This window comes from Capra hircus, chromosome 8 (assembly GCF_001704415.2).
Source record: "Capra hircus breed San Clemente chromosome 8, ASM170441v1, whole genome shotgun sequence".
Taxonomy (NCBI): domain Eukaryota; kingdom Metazoa; phylum Chordata; class Mammalia; order Artiodactyla; family Bovidae; genus Capra; species Capra hircus.
Window position 1 is genome coordinate 29623700 of NC_030815.1, and position 21067 is coordinate 29644766.

Below are 21067 nucleotides of genomic sequence, written 5' to 3' on the forward strand. Positions count from 1 at the left end.
GCTTTGCAGAGAACATAATGATCTTAAAATAGATTCCTTAAAAGGAGCATTACCTAGGAAAAACAACCAAATCTCAAGGGATATAGATGAGATTCTAGGGAGGACAATGATGGATGAGAGGAAATGGCAAGAGAAAACCGTAGACGGCCGGGATAATGGGCCCAGCGACCCTTTTACCTTCCTCAAACTTTTCTTCTGTCCCTGTGTAAACAGAGAAGAGGCCTGACTCACCATGCAAAGTAAAAGTGGGGCAAAAATTGATATTTCATGTGCAGCCACATGTGGGCTGAAAGTATAACTCACAAAGAAAAAAATCCTTCCATCATATACATCTCTGTGCAAGCGGGGTTGATTTACATGAGCAGCTTCAGCTTGAGAAAACACGGCGAGCACACAGGAAAATAGTCGGGGCTTCCGGAATCCCAGAAGAGTCAGATATTATTGGTCATTCTGTGCCTTCATGGATAAGGGCAGTAAAGCATCCTCAAGAATGAAGTAGAAGGTTTTTGCCCCCTAGCCCTATTGCCACTTCCTGCTCCCTCAGTCTTCCTCAAGACAAAACATGATATAGGCTTTATTTTCCAAGTCATTTGATCAGAAGTGGTTATATTGGTAGCATTCTTTGAGTTACTTTGTATGATAAAATTGCTCTTGGCCTGTGGGCATACTTGTTCCTCAAGAAAGAGTTGATAGAAATAAGAATGGCAATTTGAGCTGTCATGAATCCCTATGGCTGTTAAATAAGTAAAATAAAAGCCATTCATACCAAGACTTCTGTTTTGTTGAGAAACCAAAACTATGGAGACCCCGCCTCTGCTGGCCTGGTCTGGAAGCGGTGAACATCACTGCTTAATGTACGTGTCAGCTTCCCCTCTGTTTCCTAATGTTCTCCTCCCCTCACAGCACAGCCGGTGGGAGATGGGAACTGCACTCTGCACTCTCTCTTGGCCACAGAGGTGGCCACTGGACCAGATTGGGCCAGTTAAGGACCATGTCCTTCTAGCCAAGCTCTAGGCACATGATCTGTGCTGAATCAGCTGGAATCCCTCCTTGGAATGTCTAGAAACGAAGGTGAGGCAATGTTGTCTCTAGGTCAGCCTTTCCAAGGTTTGGTTTTATGAACCTATTGGCCTTTAAGCCTTATCGCCTTTTAAAGTTTAAAAGGATGTTTATCGTGAAGTTGAAAGATGTCCAACTAATACAGAGACCTTAGCAGAGCGAGAAACCTTTACTTTCTTTTTCTTACTCCCTAAGAATGTTTATAGAAGACATTCCATGTGCCAGACTGGAAATACGGTGGTGAGCAAATGTAAGCTCTGCGGACAGTCAGGGAGATGGTGGCCTATTGGGTAGAGCTAGCAGTCAATGATGGCTGATAATTAATCAAGTTCAAGTACTTGGTGTCCTATAAGGAAAAGTAGCTAATAACTAGAGACCTCATATCTGAATGGGGAAGAGGTGGCAGTTTCCACAAGGAAGGGATGCTTAGTCTGACCTGACAGGGGTTAGGCTCATCCTCTTGACTAACATTTCCTTTGCTATTAAAACCTTGCACAGCATGGTAGCTGCCTCAGTTTAAAAATGTCTCTTGTTTTTTCAACTGACTGAGCTGACATCAGCCAGTTTATCTGATCTCATTACTGGGCATATGAGTTTTCCTGTCCTTTCCATACTTCCTGTAACATTATTAAGTTGAAAATGCACAAGAGAAAATTTTGATCTGAATAAAATAAAGTGGTAGACAGAAAAGTGGAACAAATAACCTTTAAGAAAAAAATATTTCTTTGAATTCTACTGTAATTAATTGTCTTTGGAGTCTTAAATATCTGTAAAAATTCTGACCCATATCTATATTTTTTATTCAATCAAAAATCATGAAAAATACAAAATAGAGTATACTTTGGTACAAAGAATATATACTTTTGTTAGAAGGCAACTCTAAAGATATCTCACAAGGAATCTGTGCTAGAACCATACCTTGTGTTAGTCACTCAGTTATATCCGACTCTTTCCAACGCTATGGACTGTAGCCCACCGGGCTCTTCTGTTCATGGGATTCTCCAAGCAAGAATACCAGAGTGGGTTGCTATTCCCTTCTCCAGAGAATCTTCCCAACCCAGGGATCAAACCCACGTCCCCCCCCCCCCCCCACTGAAGGTGGATTCTTTATCGCCTGAGCCATCAAGGAAGCCCAAAACTATATATACAGGTATACATATATATGTATATATACACATGCAGGCACACACACATATATATAACTGAATCACATTGCTGTAAGCCTGAAACTAACACAGCATTGTAAATCAAAGTATGCTTCCAGAAAAAATATTTTTTAAAAAGTGAATCTAAAGAGGGAATATATGTATCAGTTGAGTTCAGTCGCTCAGTTGCGTCCGACTCTTTGTGACCCCATGAACTGCAGCACGCCAGGCCTCCCTGTCCATCACCAATTCCCTGAGTTCATGCAAACTCATGTCCATCGAGTCGGTGATGCCATCCAACCATCTCATCCTCTGTTGTCCCCTTCTCCTCCTGCCCCCAATCCCTCCCAGCATCAGAGTCTTTTCCAATTAGTCAACTCTTTGCATGAGGTGGCCAAAGTACAGGAGTTTCAGCTGTAGCATCAGTCCTTCCAAAGAATACCCAGGACTGATCTCTTTTAGAATGGACTAGTTGGATCTCCTTTGCAGTCCAAGGGACTCTCAAGAGTCTTCTCCAACACCAAAGTTCAAAAGCATCAATTCTTTGGCACTCAGCTTTCTTCACAGTCCAACTCTCACATCCATACATGACCACTGGAAAAACCATAGCCTTGACAAGATGGACCTGTGTTGGCAAAGTAATGTCTCTGCTTTTCAATATGCTGTCTAGGTTGGTCATAACTTTCCTTCCAAGGAGTAAGCGTCTTTTAATTTCATGGCTGCAGTCACCATCTGCAGTGATTTTGGAGCCCCCCAAAATAAAGTCTGACACTGTTTCCACTATTTCCCCATCTATTTCCCATGAAATGGTGGGACCAGATGCCATGATCTTCATTTTCTCAATGTTGAGCTTTAAACCAACTTTTTCACTCTCCTCTTTCACTTTCATCAAGAGGCTTTTTAGTTCCTCTTCACTTTCTGTCATAAGGGTGGTGTCATCTGCATATCTGAGGTTATTGATATTTCTCCCAGCAATCTTGTTCCACCTTGTGCTTCATCCAGCCCAGCGTTTCTCATGATGAACTCTGCATATAAGTTAAATAAGCAGGGTGACAATATACAGCCCTGACGTACTCCTTTTCCTATTTGGAACCAGTCTGTTGTTCCATATCCAGTTCTAACTGTTGCTTCCTGACCGGCATATAGGTTTCTCAAGAGACAGGTCAAGTGGTCTGGTATTCCCATCTCTTTCAGAATTTTCCACAGTTTATTGTGATCCACATAGTCAAAGGCTTTGGCATAGTCAATAAAGCAGAAATAGATGTTTTTCTGGAACTCTCTTGCTTTTTCCATGATCCAGTAGATGTTGGCAATTTAATCTCTGGTTCCTCTGCCTTCTCTAAAACCAGCTGGAACATCTGGAAGTTCACAGTTCATGTACTGCTGAAGCCTGGCCTCGAGAATTTTGAGCATTACTTTACTAGTGTGTGAGATGAGTGCAATTGTGTGGTAGTTTGAGCATTCTTTGGCATTGCCTTTCTTTGGGATTGAAATGAAAACTGACCTTTTCCAGTCCTGTGGCCACTGCTGAGTTTTCCAAATTTGCTGCCATATTGAGTGCCACACTTTCACAGAATCATCTTTCACAATTTGAAATAGCTCAACTGGAATTCCATCACCTCCACCAGCTTTGTTTGTAGTGATACTTTCTAAGGCCCACTTGACTTCATATTCCAGGATGTTTGGCTCTAGGTGAGTGATCCTACCATCGTGATTATCTGGGTCATGAAGATCTTTTTGTACAGTTCTTCTGTGTATTCTTGCCACCTCTTCTTAATATCTTCTGCTTCTGTTAGGTCCATACCATTTCTGTCCATTATTGAGCCCATCTTTGCATAAAATGTTCCCTTGGTATCTCTAATTTTCTTAAAGAGATCTCTAGTCTTTCCCATTCTGTTGTGTTCCTCTATTTCTTTGCATTGATCACTGAGGAAGGCTTTCTTATCTCTTCTTGCTATTCTTTGGAACTTTGCATTCAGATGCTTTTATCTTTCCTTTTCTCCTTTGCTTTTCGCTTCTCTTCTTTTCACAGCTATTTGTAAGGCCTCCCCAGACAGCCATTTTGCTTTCTTGCATTTCTTTTCCATGGGGATGGTCTCGATCCCTGTCTCCTGTACAATGTTACCAACCTCAGTCTATAGTTCATCAGGCACTCTATCTATCAGATCTAGTCCCTTAAATCTATTTCTCACTTCCACTGTATAATCATAAGGGATTTGATTTAGGTCATACCTGAATGGTCAAGTGGTTTTCCCTGCTTTCTTCAATTTAAGTCTGAATTTGGCAATAATGGGTTCATGATCTGAGCCACAATCAGCTCCCGGTCTTGTTTTTGTTGACTGTACAGAGCTTCTCCATCTTTTGCTGCAAAGAATATAATCAATCTGATTTTGGTGTTGACCATCTGGTGATGTATACATATAGCTAATTCACTCTATTGTGCTATAGAAACTAATACAACATTGTGAGGCAACTAAACTCTGATAAAAATTATTTTTAAGGAATGAATCTGTGCTTCTGCTCAAATTAGCACCTGCTCAATCCTAGTATCAGAGAAGGCGATGGCACCCCACTCCAGTACTCTTGCCTGGAAAACCCCATGGACAGAGGAGCCTGGTAGGCTGCGGTCCATGGGGTCGCTAAGAGTCGAACACGACTGAGCAACTTCACTTTCACTTTCATGCATTGGAGAAGGAAATGGCAACCCACTCCAGTGTTCTTGCCTGGAGAATCCCAGGGACGGGGGAGCCTGGTGGGCTGCCATCTATGGGGTTGCACAGAGTCGGACACGACTGAAGCGACTTAGCAGCAGCAGCAGCAGCAATCCTAGTATGGCCTTCTTTACTTTGTTAAAATGTCTCTAGTTGTGATACATCCATTGTCCACTGATTTCCAACAAGTAATTTGCATTTGTCAACTCTCATTTGTATGTAGATATGATAACTCATATTGATAACCCATCTTCTTATCTTCCTCAGTGGAAGAGGTAATCTGATTTATCATTTTTATATTGTATACTAGGTATTCCTCTTAGCATCCAATGTATTCCCTTTATATTTTTGTTATATACTATATGCTATGGACTCCTTTTGAATGACCTGTCATGTTCATATACTTACATATTGTTCCCTAAAAGAATGTTTATGCTTTTGAGATCAGGGACTAGGGATTTGATGCCTTTTCAGCTTTTTTCTATCATGCCCAAAGCATCTTATCCAATAATTGATATTAATTTAACAAATATTTCTTGGCATGTATAAAATACTATTTCTAGGTCAAGAATTTGCTAGGTAAATGCTCTTTCCATTGGTGTGATTGTTATTATCTCATTTAGCTTTTGGTGAGAACTGCCATCTATAGAGAAAAAGGAAGGGAGGGAAGGAGAAAGGAAGGAAGGAAAAAGCTTGCGTCTCTGTATTTATGAATACCACAATTATTTCACATGGTATTAAATGCCTCTTACATGAGACCCAGAGTTTTTAAATTGCGTGCTAGTTCTGCAACAAAACAGTTAAAAGCAGGATGTGAAAAAGAAATCAATGCAATTTATTTATAATTAATTTAAGATTAAGTTAAAAATGAAAAAAAAAAAGTGGCTTACTCTCAGTGGTGCTACTGTTGAACTGTCATTTAAAAGCTTGTATATAATTAGTGAAAGTATGTTAATTGAATTATGGCAATTAAGTCAGCCTTGAGACAAGAGAGTCCCTTCTGATGGACGAGATTGTGGTAATTCTGTAACCCATTCTCCTCTGTCAGAAACTTTCAGGACCATAGCTCATCTTGCCCCTTAGTACTTTAGCTACTGTGATGTAGCCAAATCTTGATTTCTCTGATGTAATTATCTACTTTGTCGATTTTTTTGAACTCTTGGATTCTTCTTTTCCTTTTCCATTGGTTACTTGGTTGTCATCACTGATGGGTAGACTGGAGCCATGAAGAGGTCATGCAATTTACATCTGTTGGCTTTTTTTTTTTTTTAACAATGAAATATCCTCACCGGTAAAAGATAAAGTGTGTGGGGGAGGAAGTAAAATTATTTGAGAGGTTGATGTGAAGAAAGTGATTATCTCTTCAGCCTTCTCTTTAATCATGTCATTGTTGATTAAAGTGTTGAGAAAATACTGAAGCAGGAGTTGGCAGGAATTTGGGGGCTGTTTGGAGACTCTGTCCACGCTAACCCCTTTTTACAGGTGTTGTAGAATGAGCTAGCCATGTCCCTATCCTGATATTCACAAACAAAGTAGCCTTGGCAAATTTCCTTCCTCTCTCCAGGACTAAATTTACTCTATAAAATGAGATCACCACAGTTCCTTTCAACTCCAAAATTCTCCAGTTTTTGGTCTAGTCACAAAGACCATGCCATGATTTTTAGAAACTCTCAGTATGGATGGTTCACCTCCTATGCCCTAGGGTGACAAAGAGACGCAGGCAGAATGTATGCCAGCCTGATGAACCAATGGGAAGTGGAGCTGATGCCACTGGGGACTGGCATGGGGGTGGGTCCAAATCACGGATTCCTGCAGAAAAGAAAAAGCAAGAGGGAAGCCAACAGAGAGGAAAAGGGACAACCATACTGACATGCCTGAAAACGGAAGTCCTGGGGGAGTTCTGTGAGCCGGACCAGCCCGGTCATGTGCAGGACTGGGTGCGAAATGAGAATGTGGGGCTCCTTGTTTCAAGACAAAACATTTCAAATGGCACTGACAGAGCTTTAAGCTAAACAGAGGGCCTTCTCCTGTCGACCCTGTCTGGGGCCTAACTGGAAGGGATTGATTCTGTTTCCCAGGGGGTTGAAATCCCAGGAACCTCCCCTCCCTGGACGCCCTGAGTCTGCAGGGCTCACTTCAAGGCTGCTGCTCATTCAGCACTGTTTCTTTCTTGCTTGCTTCTTTTTTTTTTTTTCAACAGTGCTGCTAGCTGTATAAATATTTTACAGTTCCCCTATGAAAAGTTTCCAAGGGGCCCATGTTAAGGGAAAAATCTTTGAAAGGATTTTTTCCATAGCAATTAAAAACTTTCAAAGCACCGAGAGCTCCCCAGTCTCACTTTAGTGCAACAAACCTCTATTTTTTTGGACCAGTTTGGATGGCTCTGAGTCTGAAAACAAGCCAGCCTCTTTGTTTGGTGACTTTGTGGGTTGCCGATAGACATTTGGAATTTAAATTCATTAGATACATAGCAGAGCTGTGGATGGAACCGTCAGAGGGTTTAGGAATGCTGTGATCAGAAACTCTAACCCCGATTTCCTGTATCTCATTTACAGGGGTAAAATAACTATAAATCAAACTAAAGCTCATTTCAGCTCCCCAGATGAAGTCAAATGTACACTCTGACTTATGCATATACCATTTTTAGTTAACGCACCAATAAAAATAATTGTGCAAGCCTAAATTTGGAAGTGTTCCCAGCGTTTATGACAAAACTTAATAAAGCCAGGCGCATTGAATGTAATATGGGAATTTTATTGAAATGAAATTAGTCCATCATGTAAGCTCCACATTTTCCTCAGATTTCTTGGACTTCATATGAGCACTCTCCTGGGGACCCTAATAGGGTCCTGCAAAAATTCAAGTAGAGTCTGTAGAGACACACTTCAGACTACAGCTCTGCAGTGGGTAGAATGGTGTACCCCAAGTTTCCATGCAGCAAACCACACACACTTTTCCAAGCATGCCCCTACTCCGCACCCTGAGGTCTAGGCAGCAGGCATATTGTTGTGGTTTTGCTCAGAACGTAGGTCTCCTGGAGAGATGGGATGGAGGTTCATTTGTAACTCTAGTAACTGTGATATGTGCCAGAAACCTATTACGTAATTTCCCTGGGGAACTAGAATGGCAGCAGCATTGAATATATCCATGTAGTCTGGTTGTTTGACCGTATCTGGGATGGAAGTCAGGGGGATCCAGGGTGCTTTCTGGCTGCCCAAAGGAGGAGACAATATTTGTGGATTTGAAATTTAGGGTTTGGGGTGGTGTTGTAAGGATGAGATTGGAAGATTGGAAAGAAGGAATTCAAGTTCAGATATGAATTGTATTTCATTTACAGTGGTTCACAAGCTGCAATTTGTATAAACACTTCCTGGGGTACTTGTTAAAAAAGCCAATGCCCAGGCTCCACCTCAAGAGATTTTTAATCAGTTACAGCCACAGATGGACCTGGGAAACGGCTTTTCAAACAAAACCTCAGGTGGATTTGACACAGGTTGTCCAAGGATCTCAGTTTTAAAAATACTGCTAGTGGATTGATCATCACCAACAACAAACTCTTTTCATTATGTTTAATTGCTGTAGACTAAATGTTTCCCTGTAAATTCGCATGTTGAAACCTAACCTCCGATGTGATGGCGTTAGGAGGTATGGCCCCTGGGAGATGATTAGGTCATGAAGGTGGAGCCCACATGAGTGAGATTAGTGCCCTTAAAAAAGAGACCCCAGAAAGCTCTCTTGCCCTTTAGCCCTGTGAGGACGCAAGGAGAAGGTAGCCACTCTGAACTAAGAATCAAGCTCTAACCAGACACCGAATCTGCCAACACCTTGATCTTGGACTTCCAAGCCTTCGAAACTGAGAAATAAATTTCTGTTCTTTATAAGCCACTCAGTCTAGTTTATAGCATCCTGGAATGACTAAGGCATTACGAAGTGTTTATTTTTGAGGTGTTACTATGTGCATAAGGAAAGGTCTGGATCATCTCCTTCACTGAATTTGGACCACCATCTACATAGGTGTCTAGTCGATTTTTTTCAACTCAGAGGACAGATATTTTATAGCATTTTTAATAGCCTGTTCTCAGTGATTAATCATCATTACTGTTAAGACTTTTTTCCTTAGATCTACACAAATTTCTTGCTGAAATTTGAGCCCATTTCTCCCTATTCCCTTCTCAGAAGATATAGAGAATAATTGGATGGTATCTTGATAATAGGGCATCCCAGTTGGCACTAGTGGTAAAGAAACCTCCTACCAATGCAGGAGACGTAAGAGACTTGGGTTCGATTCCTGGGTTGGGAAGATTCCCTGAGGAGGGGCGTGGCAACCCACTCCAGTATTCTTAACTAGGGGATCCCACGGACAGAGGAACCTGGCAGGCTACAGTCCATATTGTCACAAAGAGTCCAACACAACTGAAGCAACTTCACACACACACACACACACACACACACACGCCATCTTGATAATAATCCTTTAAGGATTTAAAGAAAGTGAAAGGTATCTTGTCATTAATCCACATGGCAAGTAGTTTTGTTCATGGTCACAGGCCAGTTTCCATTCTTATGATTCCAATCCGTAGGTCCAAGGATGGCTAAATTAGGCCTGGACTTCAAATACTTCAGGTACCTGCCTGCTCAGACTGCCTTCCCCAAAGCCATCGTGAAGGGACTCTGGGAATTTAAGGAGTTGTTTTTGGACATTGTCATCACCACTGCCACAGTTTACATGGAGAGAGTAACTGTCTCTTCTTTGACCTTTTCTTAAACTCAATTCTTTCTACTTTCCCTTGCCTTCCCTATGTTTCATCCCTCTAATTAACAGACTATAAAACCTTGCCTGACCTCTGTGGTTGGAACAGAAAATGAACTGGAGAATTTAAATGGAAGTTGGGCATGGCCTTTCTTCTCTGTGGCAGTAATGGAAAACCTCTGAGGTTGTCTCCTCACACCCACGCTGTGTATGATCAGCTCCCTTTGAGTGCAGGCAGGGCCTGTGACTGTCTTCTCACCAACAGAATGCAGTTAAGCTGATGGGATGTCGTTCGCGTGACCACATCGTGTCTTATGAGACCCCACCTGCCTAGCGATCATGGCCCCAGAGACTCAGCTTGCTCGTTTAGGGAAGTCCATGTGGCAAAAAACCATGGGTGCCCATGAGGACTTGAGGGCAGTCTCCAGGCAACAGTCAGCAAGAAACTAGGGCCCTCAGTCCTACAGTTTGCGAAGGTGAATTCTGTCAACAACCTAAATGAGCTTGGAAGCAGATTCTTCCCTAGTCAAGCCTTCCCGTGAGACTTGATTGCAGCCTTGGGGGACCCTAAGCAGAGGATCAATGCAAGCTGTGCTCAGAGTCCTGCCCACATGAATTGTGGGATAAGTATGTATTCTTTTAAGCCAGTAACTTCATGGTAACTTATTACTCAGCAATAGAAAAGGAATGGAAAGACCACCTGATTTTACTTACCTGGCAGTGTGTAGGGAGAACTATACAAGGCTGATGAGAGAAGGCCTCCAGAGAAATATTTAGCCTTGGGGGGCCAGGATCAAAGGGGACCTAGTATTTATATCCTTGTAAATATTTTGGAGTTTAGTGGATGAGAAGGTGTTTGAAATCGTCCCTAATATTTGTATGAAAGCCATTTCCATTATAAGTTAATAGTGATCATTAGAATAATAACTCTCATTTTTGTAGCATGTACTTTGAGTCATGCTACAGTCACACTTTGGGTGTTTATATAAATCAATTCATTTAACTCTCTTAATTGTACTAGAAGATAAAAACCCCATTTTATAGATGAGGAAACAGAGGTACCCAGAAGTAAAATTATCAGGTCACCTCTTTATTTGAGAAAAATATAAAGGACAGGGGGCCCAGAAGGCAAACAATTATTTTTGCCAGCTGATATCCAATTAGGCTTTCATGTATCTTCATTTTTAGAATGATATCTAGCTATTATGAAACCTGGGCATGGCATGGGCCTCTTTAGACTTCTGGGAGGCCTGTGTGGATTTGACATAGAGGTATTTTTCCTAAAGATAATAGTAGTTGCCAAGTAGACAGAAGTGAACTGTACTTCTGTAAGGTTGGAAACAGTAGAAGCTCAGACTCTTGGACCAAATAGGATTTTAGGCCTATTAACTCTGGCAAGACATTTGCAATGCTGTCTCTATTTTAGTGGCTTTTACCAACATATTCTCAATTTTATTAATATTCTTTTGAAATTGTAGAAACAAAAGACTGAGCTTGACATGGTCAATGGAAGTACCATTTTGGGCTCTCATGGGTCATGCTGTTTTTATGCATCCTGCAATGATATTAAATTACCTTTGGAAATAGCTGCACAACATCCTAAGTGGGTAGGCATCCTATGATTTACTTTTTTCTCCAGGCCTTAGATTTAATCAAGCATTTCCAAGTTCCACTTGCAGTTTTTTTATTTCTTTTGGCCTTGAGAAACCTATTCAGATTCAGCTAACATGTTTTTAGTGAGTGCTGGGGGTAATTACTAGTGTTTTCACTTTACAGGTTAAAAAAACTGAGATTCAGAAAAGCTAACTGCCTGTGGTTAAACAATTAGAAATAACAGATGAAAGATTTGAAATCAAATCATCCAGCTCCATGCTCAGGACTCTGCACACAATACCAAGCTGAATGCTTTATATTTCTCCCCAAAAAGTTCTACATTTGAAATGACAACAAGATGGGTCATCCTTTCCCCCACATTCATGAGTATGTGAAAAGATAAAGTAGAAGGTATTTAAATGTGCCTGATTGTGTTTTCCCCAGATGATGCGGTTTTCAGCAAACCAAGAAGGTTCCACCTGCCTTAAAATGGGATCTCTGTTATCACGCACTCCACTGGAGATTTAGTCCTTTCAAAATAAAGGCTTTTTGGAATTTTCATAATGTTTCCTTGAGACTTTATCGACAGATTCTGAGAACTAGTGCCTTGATGACAATTGGCTGTTCTTTGAGAACCTCCCACCATGTGTATTCTGCCAGTTAGAGAGGTATGGCCTAAGGGAAAGGAGAGGGGTGGTCCTGGGCATGGCTGTCCCAGAGTGAGCAGCGCTGGGTCTTGAAATACAAGTGCCAGTCCCAGAACATTTGTAACCAGACACCACACCACTTGGAGCAGCAACTGAACTTTGCACTTCTTAACAGCCATTTAAAAAAGTACCTAAATTAAAAAAAATAAAATCTAAAAGCCGCATGTCCCACCCTTACTTCTGTCTTGTCCCTTGGTCTAGTTTCATGCTACACCCCACATCCTGAGCAGTCGCCTCTAGGTAGTGTCTACCAAGTCTGGAGAATTGTAGAAACTCTTCCTTCTCACTTAGAGTTGGGAGAAACCCACTGTGGCAGTAATTTTCTCCTGAATCCTGCTCCTTCCTTAGACCCCAGATTACCACTCCAAGATCTCTGACTGGTGGCAAAAGATAGAACTTGACTTGTGAGTTAGATGGGAGGATGGTAGGGAGGCCAGTAAAAACAGAAGAAAGGAAATGAATGTTCAGCGTGAATTTCTCACACTTCAAGAGAATAACCCAACTTGCCCTGTGCTGACTCACTCTTTAGCTAGCAGTAATCCTGGTGTGGTCTGAAACCATGTCCATTATCTCATTTCATATTATTCACTTCTTCCATGACATTTATTGAGACCTACTGTGTGAAGCACTATTCTAGGTATGGAGATTCAATTGTCAACCAGATTCCTTTCCTCAAAGCAGAAAAGGTTCAGGGAGGAGTCAGACTCATGAATGAGTGACTGCAGTCTTGGGTAATGAATTATCTGGGACCATAAGGAAAGATGGGCTTCTCTGGTGGCTGAGGCCGTAAAGAATCTTCCTTAAGTGCAGGAGACCAGGTTTCATCCCTGGGTTGAGAGGATGCCTTGGAAAAGGGAATGGCAACCCACTCTAGTATTCTTGCCTGGAGAATCTCATGGACAGAGGGGGCTGGTGGGCTACAGCCCATAGCATCGCAAAGAGTCAGACATGACTAAGTGACTAACACACACACAGGGAAAAATAATCTAAGCCCCTGCATTACTTATTTACTTATAACAGATCACCCCAAACTTGGCAACTTAAAACAGCAAATATTTACTATTTCATATAGATTCTGAGAGTAAAAAAATCAATGAGTGGCTTAGTTGGGTAATTCAGGCTCAGACAGAATCCTGAGATTGCTGTTAAGATGTCAGCCAGTGTAGAACTCATCTGAGAGCTTGACTGGAGCTGAAGGATCCTCTCCCAAGAAAGCTCACTCACAGGGCTGTTGGCATCTGTTCCTCACATGTGGGCCTCTTCCTCAGGCTGCCATCCTCCCCCAGAATCAGTGATCTGTGAGAGAACCAGGAGCTACAGTGTTTTTATAACCTAACAGCAGAAAATGTCCTACCATCACTTCTGCTATATTCTACTGGTCACAGGTCAACTCTGACACAATTTAAGAGGGACTTCTACAAATCATAAGTACCAGAAGGGGTTTTGGGGGGGACATTATGGAGGCTGACCACCACACCAGTCTAGGAGCTTTGGGAAAGGCCACCAACAGAAACCAAGATCACAAGGAGGAATAAAATTCGAGACCTAGTACAAAAGTACATCTAGTCAAAGCTATGGTTTTTCCAGTAGTCATGTATGGAAGTGAGAGTTGGACTATAAAGAAAACTGAGCACTGATGAATTGATGCTTTTGAACTGTGGTGCTGGAGAAGACTCTTGAGAGTCCCTTGGACTGCAAGGAGATCCAACCAGTCCATCCTAAAGGAAATCAGTCCTGAATATTCATTGGAAGGACTGATGCTGAAGCCAAAACTCTAGTACTTTGGCCCCCTCAAGTGAAGAACTGACTCATTGGAAAAGACCCTGATACTGGGAAAGATCGAAGGCAGGAGGAAAAGGGGGTGATAGAGGATGAGATGGTTGGGTGGCATCACTGACTCCATGAATAAGAGTTTGAGCAAGCTCTGGGGGTTGGTGATGGACAGGGAATCCGGGCCTGCTGCAATCCATGGGGTCGCAAAGAGTCAGACACGACTGAGCAACTGAACTGAACTAATCCTTCTATCATTCCTTGGAAAGAAGGCTATTAGAAACCCAGACAGAGTATTAAAAGGAAAAGGCATCTCTTTGCAGACAAAGGTCCTGATGGTCAAAGCTATGATTTTCCCAGTAGTCATGTATGATATGAGAGTTGGACCATAAAGAAGGCTGAGCACCAAAGAATTGATGCTTTTGAACTGTGGTGTTGGAGGAGACTCTTGAAAGTCCCTTGGACTGCAAGGAGATCAAACCAGTCAATCCTAAAGGAAATCAACCCTGAATATTCATTGGAAGGACTGATGCTAAAGTTGAAGCTCCAGTACTTTGGCCACCTGATGTGAAGAACTGACTCATTGAAAAAGACCCTGATGCAAGGAAAGATTGAAGGCAGGAGGAGAAGGAGGTGACAGAGGATGAGATGGTTGGATGGCATCACCAACTCAATGGACATGAATTCGAGCAAGCTCTGGAAGATAGTGAAGGGCAGGGAAGTCTGGCATCTTGCAGTCCATGGGGTCACAAAGAGTTGGACATGACTTAGTGACTCAACAGCAACAACAGGTAGATCATAAATATGGATAATGTTGAGACCAAGAGAGTCTAAGAACCAGTACCCATTACTATCTTTGAAAATTGCTAATATCCAGTAACATGTGTTCAATAAAACCTATTTTTGTCTTCATTTAACAGTGACTTTGTGATAAGTAATAGAAAGTTAGGGATGTTTACATTTCTAAATGAATAGCATCTTAAAATTTTTGCTCATTTTTATAAACTGTCAAAATGGAAACAGACATCTCTAAGAATCATAGTACATGCCTTTTTACTTATCACGAATCAACATTTTTTTAAGGATCAGAGGTCTGCTAAAAACTGCTGACATTTGCAAGGTGTCCAAGATAACAGAACTCTAACAAAAGACTAGTCCCAAAGACTGGGTTATCTTTAAAATTGATATTCCCTATATCAACAGAAATGATAAGAAAATTAATGAGACTTGACTTTAAATTCATAATTTTATGTGTGCATCTGTGCTCTGAGTCTGAATCAGGATGAGCTAAGTATTCGAAGCCACAGAGCAGAGAAGAGATGTTGTGTCCAAGAAAGTGGAAGCTGCTCTATGTCCAAATAGCTGCATCAGGGTGGAGGGATGCCCCTAGTGGGGCAAGAGCAGCGTCTACCTGAGGACTCAGGAATATCCACACCCTCTCTCTTTGTTTTATCTTTGTTATCCTCTTTGTTTTCTCTGACTCCTGACTTTCTGTCACTACAATCTTCAGTGCAAAACTGTGCTGAAGGTGACTTGCACTGGCTCATAAGAGCCAATTGTTAGATTTTCACAAAATTTGTGAACCTATGATTAAACATAGCCAGTGTTGAAAAATTAAGTGATAAAGCTTATAATTAAATCAATTACATTAAAAAGAAAACATTAATAAATACTCAAAGCTCACCACTTCCTAATTATTTGGCTACATTTTGCTATTATCTATGGTCTTGAGGTTATTTATCTATGATGAGAGTATTTGCACCATGGATAACAGCCAACACTATAAATCAGGGATTTTTCCCCACCAGAGAACCAGTTGTTAAATACTTACCAGCATATTGCTAGTAGCATCCTTCTATTAATCCCAAGTTTGTGGAAGTACTTGAGTCAGACTGACTTGGTTTAAAGCCAGGTTTTGCTATTTAACAGGTGACTTGGGCGTGTTATTTAACTTCTTTGTGTCTTAGTCTCATCATCTGTAAAACAGAGATAATACAGCACCTATTTCATAGGGTTGCCATGAGGATTAAAAGAGTTGATATTTGTAAAGCATTTTGGAAGAGTGCCTGAAACCTAATAAGTACTACTTCAGTGTTTGTTAAATAAAATAAACTACAATTCTAAGGGCTGTTATTCCCTCTTTGATTCTCATTTGTTTCCTCACCTCTTAAAATCAATTATGTTCTTTTCCCACATGAATAAAACATCTGATTTTTGTTGGATTCATGATCATCTAAGATTAGACTTGTCAACCTCCCATAAATAAATTCTGATGAAGACAATATAAACAAAAGTATTATATGGTATCTTCCAGGAATTTACAATGACAGTTGGAACATTCTTTTTGCCTTTTTCTTTTTTATTTCCTCTTCTGTCCTGATCTCTGAATCTTGGATGTGATGGCTGGAACTCCAGCCATGATATTGAATCCTGAAGAATAAAGCTATACCCTAGGGATAGGACAAAGAAATATGGAATAAATCAGTCATCGCTGATGGCAAGGAAGATATAAAAAGTAGCTGAAATATGTTCATGGTTTAGAATTAGAAAGATATACAGAATCAGGTTTCAGAGGTCTTTAGAGATAAACTAAAATTCTGAATGATCTTATAGTTCTAGATCTATGAAATTTAGCTTCTGTGGCTTTTCTTGGATTTCTGGAAAATTCCATATCCCTTATTATCATGTGAATGTTTATAATAAGCCTTAATTACTTGAACTAATGTAATTGGCTATTCCTTGTAACCAGGAGTGAAACTAACTAAACCTTATGGTCTGAAATATAACCATAAAGGTATAATTCTACCTACCTTCAGGCATATTTTTCTTATTAAAATTTTCCTGTGCAGGCAAACTTACACCATAGGAACTGAGGGCTTTTTCTTTTCCTTTGTAAATGTTCTACATCCTAGTGTGGTTTCTGGGTATCAAGTTTCAGTCTCAAGTAACACTTATCACTTCCCATCTTGAGAAGGCTCTGAATTTTTATTATACACTATCTGGATTTTTATATGTTATTTATAATTAATGATCCTCTTGGGAAAAATTAAGTGGACAAAGTTGCTTTTCGTCTGATTCCTTTTAATGTTCGTTCCAACCTGAGTTCAGCCCCTGAGTTGAGCAGGGGAGTGCACCTGATTAAATAGTCATCAGGTCTTTCCCAACCCAGTAACACTGGAGACTTCTCCCCATTTCATCACAATTTTCATCACATATAACATTTTCCTCAAATCATTGCTAAACAGCTGGTCAGTGGACCAGAGACAATTTTATTTCATTGAGGTATTATCTGACTCTGTTATAGGTTCTAATATTGACTCACAAAATAGAAGCTTTAAACTGATCTTTCCAGTTAAACCAAAGGGAAATTTAACATTTGTAGAATGGTTAGGTGTCAGCCATTTTGCAAAGGCCACTATTTAACTTTTCACTAATCTACCAATCAAAGATTTTAGTTGCAAACAAGAAAAATCAATTCTGAGTGACAAAAAATAAATTGGAAGGATGTTCAGAGGCTCACAGGATAGCCAAGACCACACCAGGCTTAGAAAATGTGCAGGAAAAATGATAAGGCAGCAACTAGTACATCAGTTACAATACTGACAGCCTATCAATATAAATAGATAAACTGTAAAATTCGAATGGTTTAAGACAAGATGCGATATTCCACGTGCAAATTTCAGCTGATGTTTGAAGGAAAGAAGATGAGGCCTCGCTCCATGCGATCACTAAGGAATTTGAGTTGATGAGAGCCTTAACAATTTCCACACCTGACTCTCAAGATCACCTGGAGCTTCAACATTTTGTCAGCAAATGGGAGAAAAGAAGGAATGGAGATCCATGTGTGAAGTTTTTATAGGCCAAGACTGGAAGCAGCATCCATCACTTTTGCTCTCATATTAGGGGTCAGAACTCAGTCACATGACCAAACTTAACTGTAAGTGTGTGTGAGCTTAGTCACGTCTGACTCTTTGCAGCCCCATGGACTGTAGCCCACCAGGCTTCTCTGTTCATGGGATTCTCCAGGCATGAATATTGGAGTGTGTTGCCATTTCCTCCTCCAGGTTATCTTCCTGATCCTGGGATCCAACTGGCATCTCCTGTGACTTCTGCATTGGCAAGTGGATTGTTTACCACTGAGCCACCTGGGAAACCTCCTTAACAGTAAGAGAGGTCAGGAAATTTAGTCCAGCTGGGGCCAAGGAAGAAAGAGGAACAGCTAGTGATCTCTGTTCCAGCCCATCTTCTTATCACCAAATATACATGCCATGCTTCTTCCCACAAAGAGAATACAATCATCTCCTCCCTGAGAAAGATAACTTCAAATACCGTCACTGTTGTTTTTGTTCAGTTGCTCAGCTATGTCCAACTCTATGTGACCCTATGGAGTACAGTACACCAGGCTTCCCTGTCCTTCACTATCTCCTGGAGTTTGCTCAAACTTATGTCCATTGAGTCAGTGATGTCATCCAACCATCTCATCCTCTGTTGCCTCCTTCTCCTCCTGCCCTCAATCTTTCCCAGCATGAGGGTTTTTTTTCCAATGAGTTGGCTCTTCACATCAGGTGGCCAAAGTATTGGAGCTTCAGTTTCAGCATTAGTCCTTCCAATGAATATTGAGGACTGATTTTCTTTAGCACAGACTGATTGGATCTCCTTGCAATCCAAGGGACTTTCAAGAGTCTTCTCCAACACCACAGTTCAAAAGCATCAGTTCTTTGGTGCTCAGCCTTCTTTATGGTCCAACCCTCACATCCATCCATAACTACTGGAAAAACCATAGCTTTAACTATACAGACCTTTGTCAGAAAAATGATGTCTCTGCTTTTTAATACACTGTCGAGGTTTGTCATAGCTTTTCTTCCAAGAAAGCATCTTTTAATTTCATGGCTGTGATTACTGTCCACAGTGATTTTGGAGCCCAAGAAAGTAAAGTTTGCCGCTGTCTCCATTGTTTCCCCATCTATTTGCCATGAACTGTCACTGAATTTGCTCAAAGCTCAGATTCTCTAAGGATGCTCAGTATTTTCCATCAGGTTCATGCTCATGGCTCATCATGGTTCAGCTTCCTCTTCCTAGAACAAATTACCTACTGCCTCCTACCAAAGCATCTGATATACAATGATAGAACAAGAACAAAAATAACTGTGGCAAATCCACCCTTGTGGAAAAGAGAAGATAGTCAGTGATCACTGGTATGTCAAGATGTTGGATGCTAATGGGCAGGCTTCCTGAAAACCCTACCCCTGGGAATGAGTAAGGAAAGCTTCTAGAATAAACTCGAGTTCTGCTTCCTGAGAGAAACTCTCTCATCCATTGATCTTCATGACTCCTTGCTCCACCATCTGTAAGCTTCTTTGTTCTTTCCCTCTTTGGCCACTTCTGATAAATTTGGAAGAAAGTATGTCCTCCTTGGAGGCTGTGTAGCTTTCAAAGCTCATACATTGCTAATAAATTTAGAGGCGCAAAATTTATTTTGATACTCAGAGTCTTATTTTAGTCCAAGTTCATGGTTTCTTTGGCAGTATAATTCCATCAAAAACCTAGTAGACTTCTAATCTGTTCGCATCCAATCAGTTTCATGTGCTAGTAACTGTACCCAATGTTCTTTCCTGGTCATTATTCTCAAGCCTGATTTACGGTTTTGCTTCCCAGTGCCTATGACTCTTTCCATCTACCGCCTAAGGCCATCGAGCTTAGATAGAAAGACCACACCCTTGATTGGATCTTAGCTGCAGGGCTGAGTCTTTCCAATCTGATTTCTTACTGTTTGAATTTTGGAAGCAGTCAATTTTTCCAACTTTTCAACACCTCTAGTTCCTGACATTCAGTTTCATTTTCATTTGAAAGCAAGCCAATTCTTGCCTGAGTTCATCCACTCTTTTGCAAATTGCTACTAACATTCTGCTTTCCAACCCTTTCCCCTAGAGCTAAAGAATCAGCATACACGTGACTTGTCTTCTGACTTATATCAAGAGACAGTTTTATCAAAGAGTTTTCTACTGCATAACATAGATCTTCATCTTTCCAGCCTCCAAAGCGAGTTTCCTTGCCACTCACATCCTCATTGCATACCCAAAATCATGAATTTAGATTTTTGTTATGGAAACACTACACTTCTGGTACAAATGTGTACATTAGTTAGGAAAATTTAGTTGCTATAAAGATAAATCCTAATATCATAATGGCATAATACAATAGAAGCTTCATATTTACTAAAATCTACTCCCTGCAGTCATCTGGGGACCCAGGCTGATGGAGGCTGTGCCACATTCAAAGTGTGATAATCTGGTTATTCTGGTTATGCCGAGGTTATTCTGGACATTGTCAGTCAGTTAACAGATGGACGCAGAGAGATTATAAAGGATCTGGTGGGAGGTTCTATGGATTCACCTTGGAAGTAGCATCTTTCTTTTGACAGCAGCCTTTTATTTGATCCCTGGATTGGGAAGATCCCCTACAGAAGGGAGCAGATACCCACTCCAGTATTCTGGCCTGGACAGTCCATGGTGTCACGAAGAGTCAGACATGACTGAGCAACTTTCACTCTAACTATGAGCCAAAACTTAGTAATACGGTTACACGTAGCTCAGAAAGGAGACTGAAAGATGGAGTCCAGCTTATGCTGAGGAGTAACGCATAGATTGATAAAAAACTACAAGGAGTCTCTCCTGCACACTAGAACCACTGCCAAAATCATGGCAGACAAAAGACAAGTGAGGGTGCCATAGCTACTGATGCTCAAGACTGGACATTGAAGCTTTACCGCCAATGTAGAAGGGTAATGTTGCTGCTACTTTTACACTGTCCGCACCCAGAATGGGTGCGGTGTGTTCCTAGTTAATTTAACTCACTAGCTCCCAAATCAAAGCCAGAGCAAACACATCAGAGGTTAGCTTAGAGGTTGAGCTTAGATCATGTAGCAACTCCATTATTACAGAAAAAAAGACGAGGAAATCAACTCTCCATTTTTACATCATATAGTGAACAGATCCTGCCCCCAGTTATAGCTCCTAGGATGAGATATTCTTTAAATACAGAGAATCAATTCAATCAATGAAATCAATTCCATGATGCAAATTTCAGCCAAAAATGGCAAGCTGGCAGGAGAGAGTATTTTAAAATTTAGGAAATGACTTACTTTATTCTGTATGTATGTATATACACACAAGTATATACATATATATTGATATATGTATGTATATACACACAAATGCATACATACAGAATAAAGTAGGCCATAAATATATATGATATACATGATGATATATATCATCTAATTCCTAGCCATTGAGAATTTTGAGTTTGTCTTCATCTGGACCTTTCTTGTTC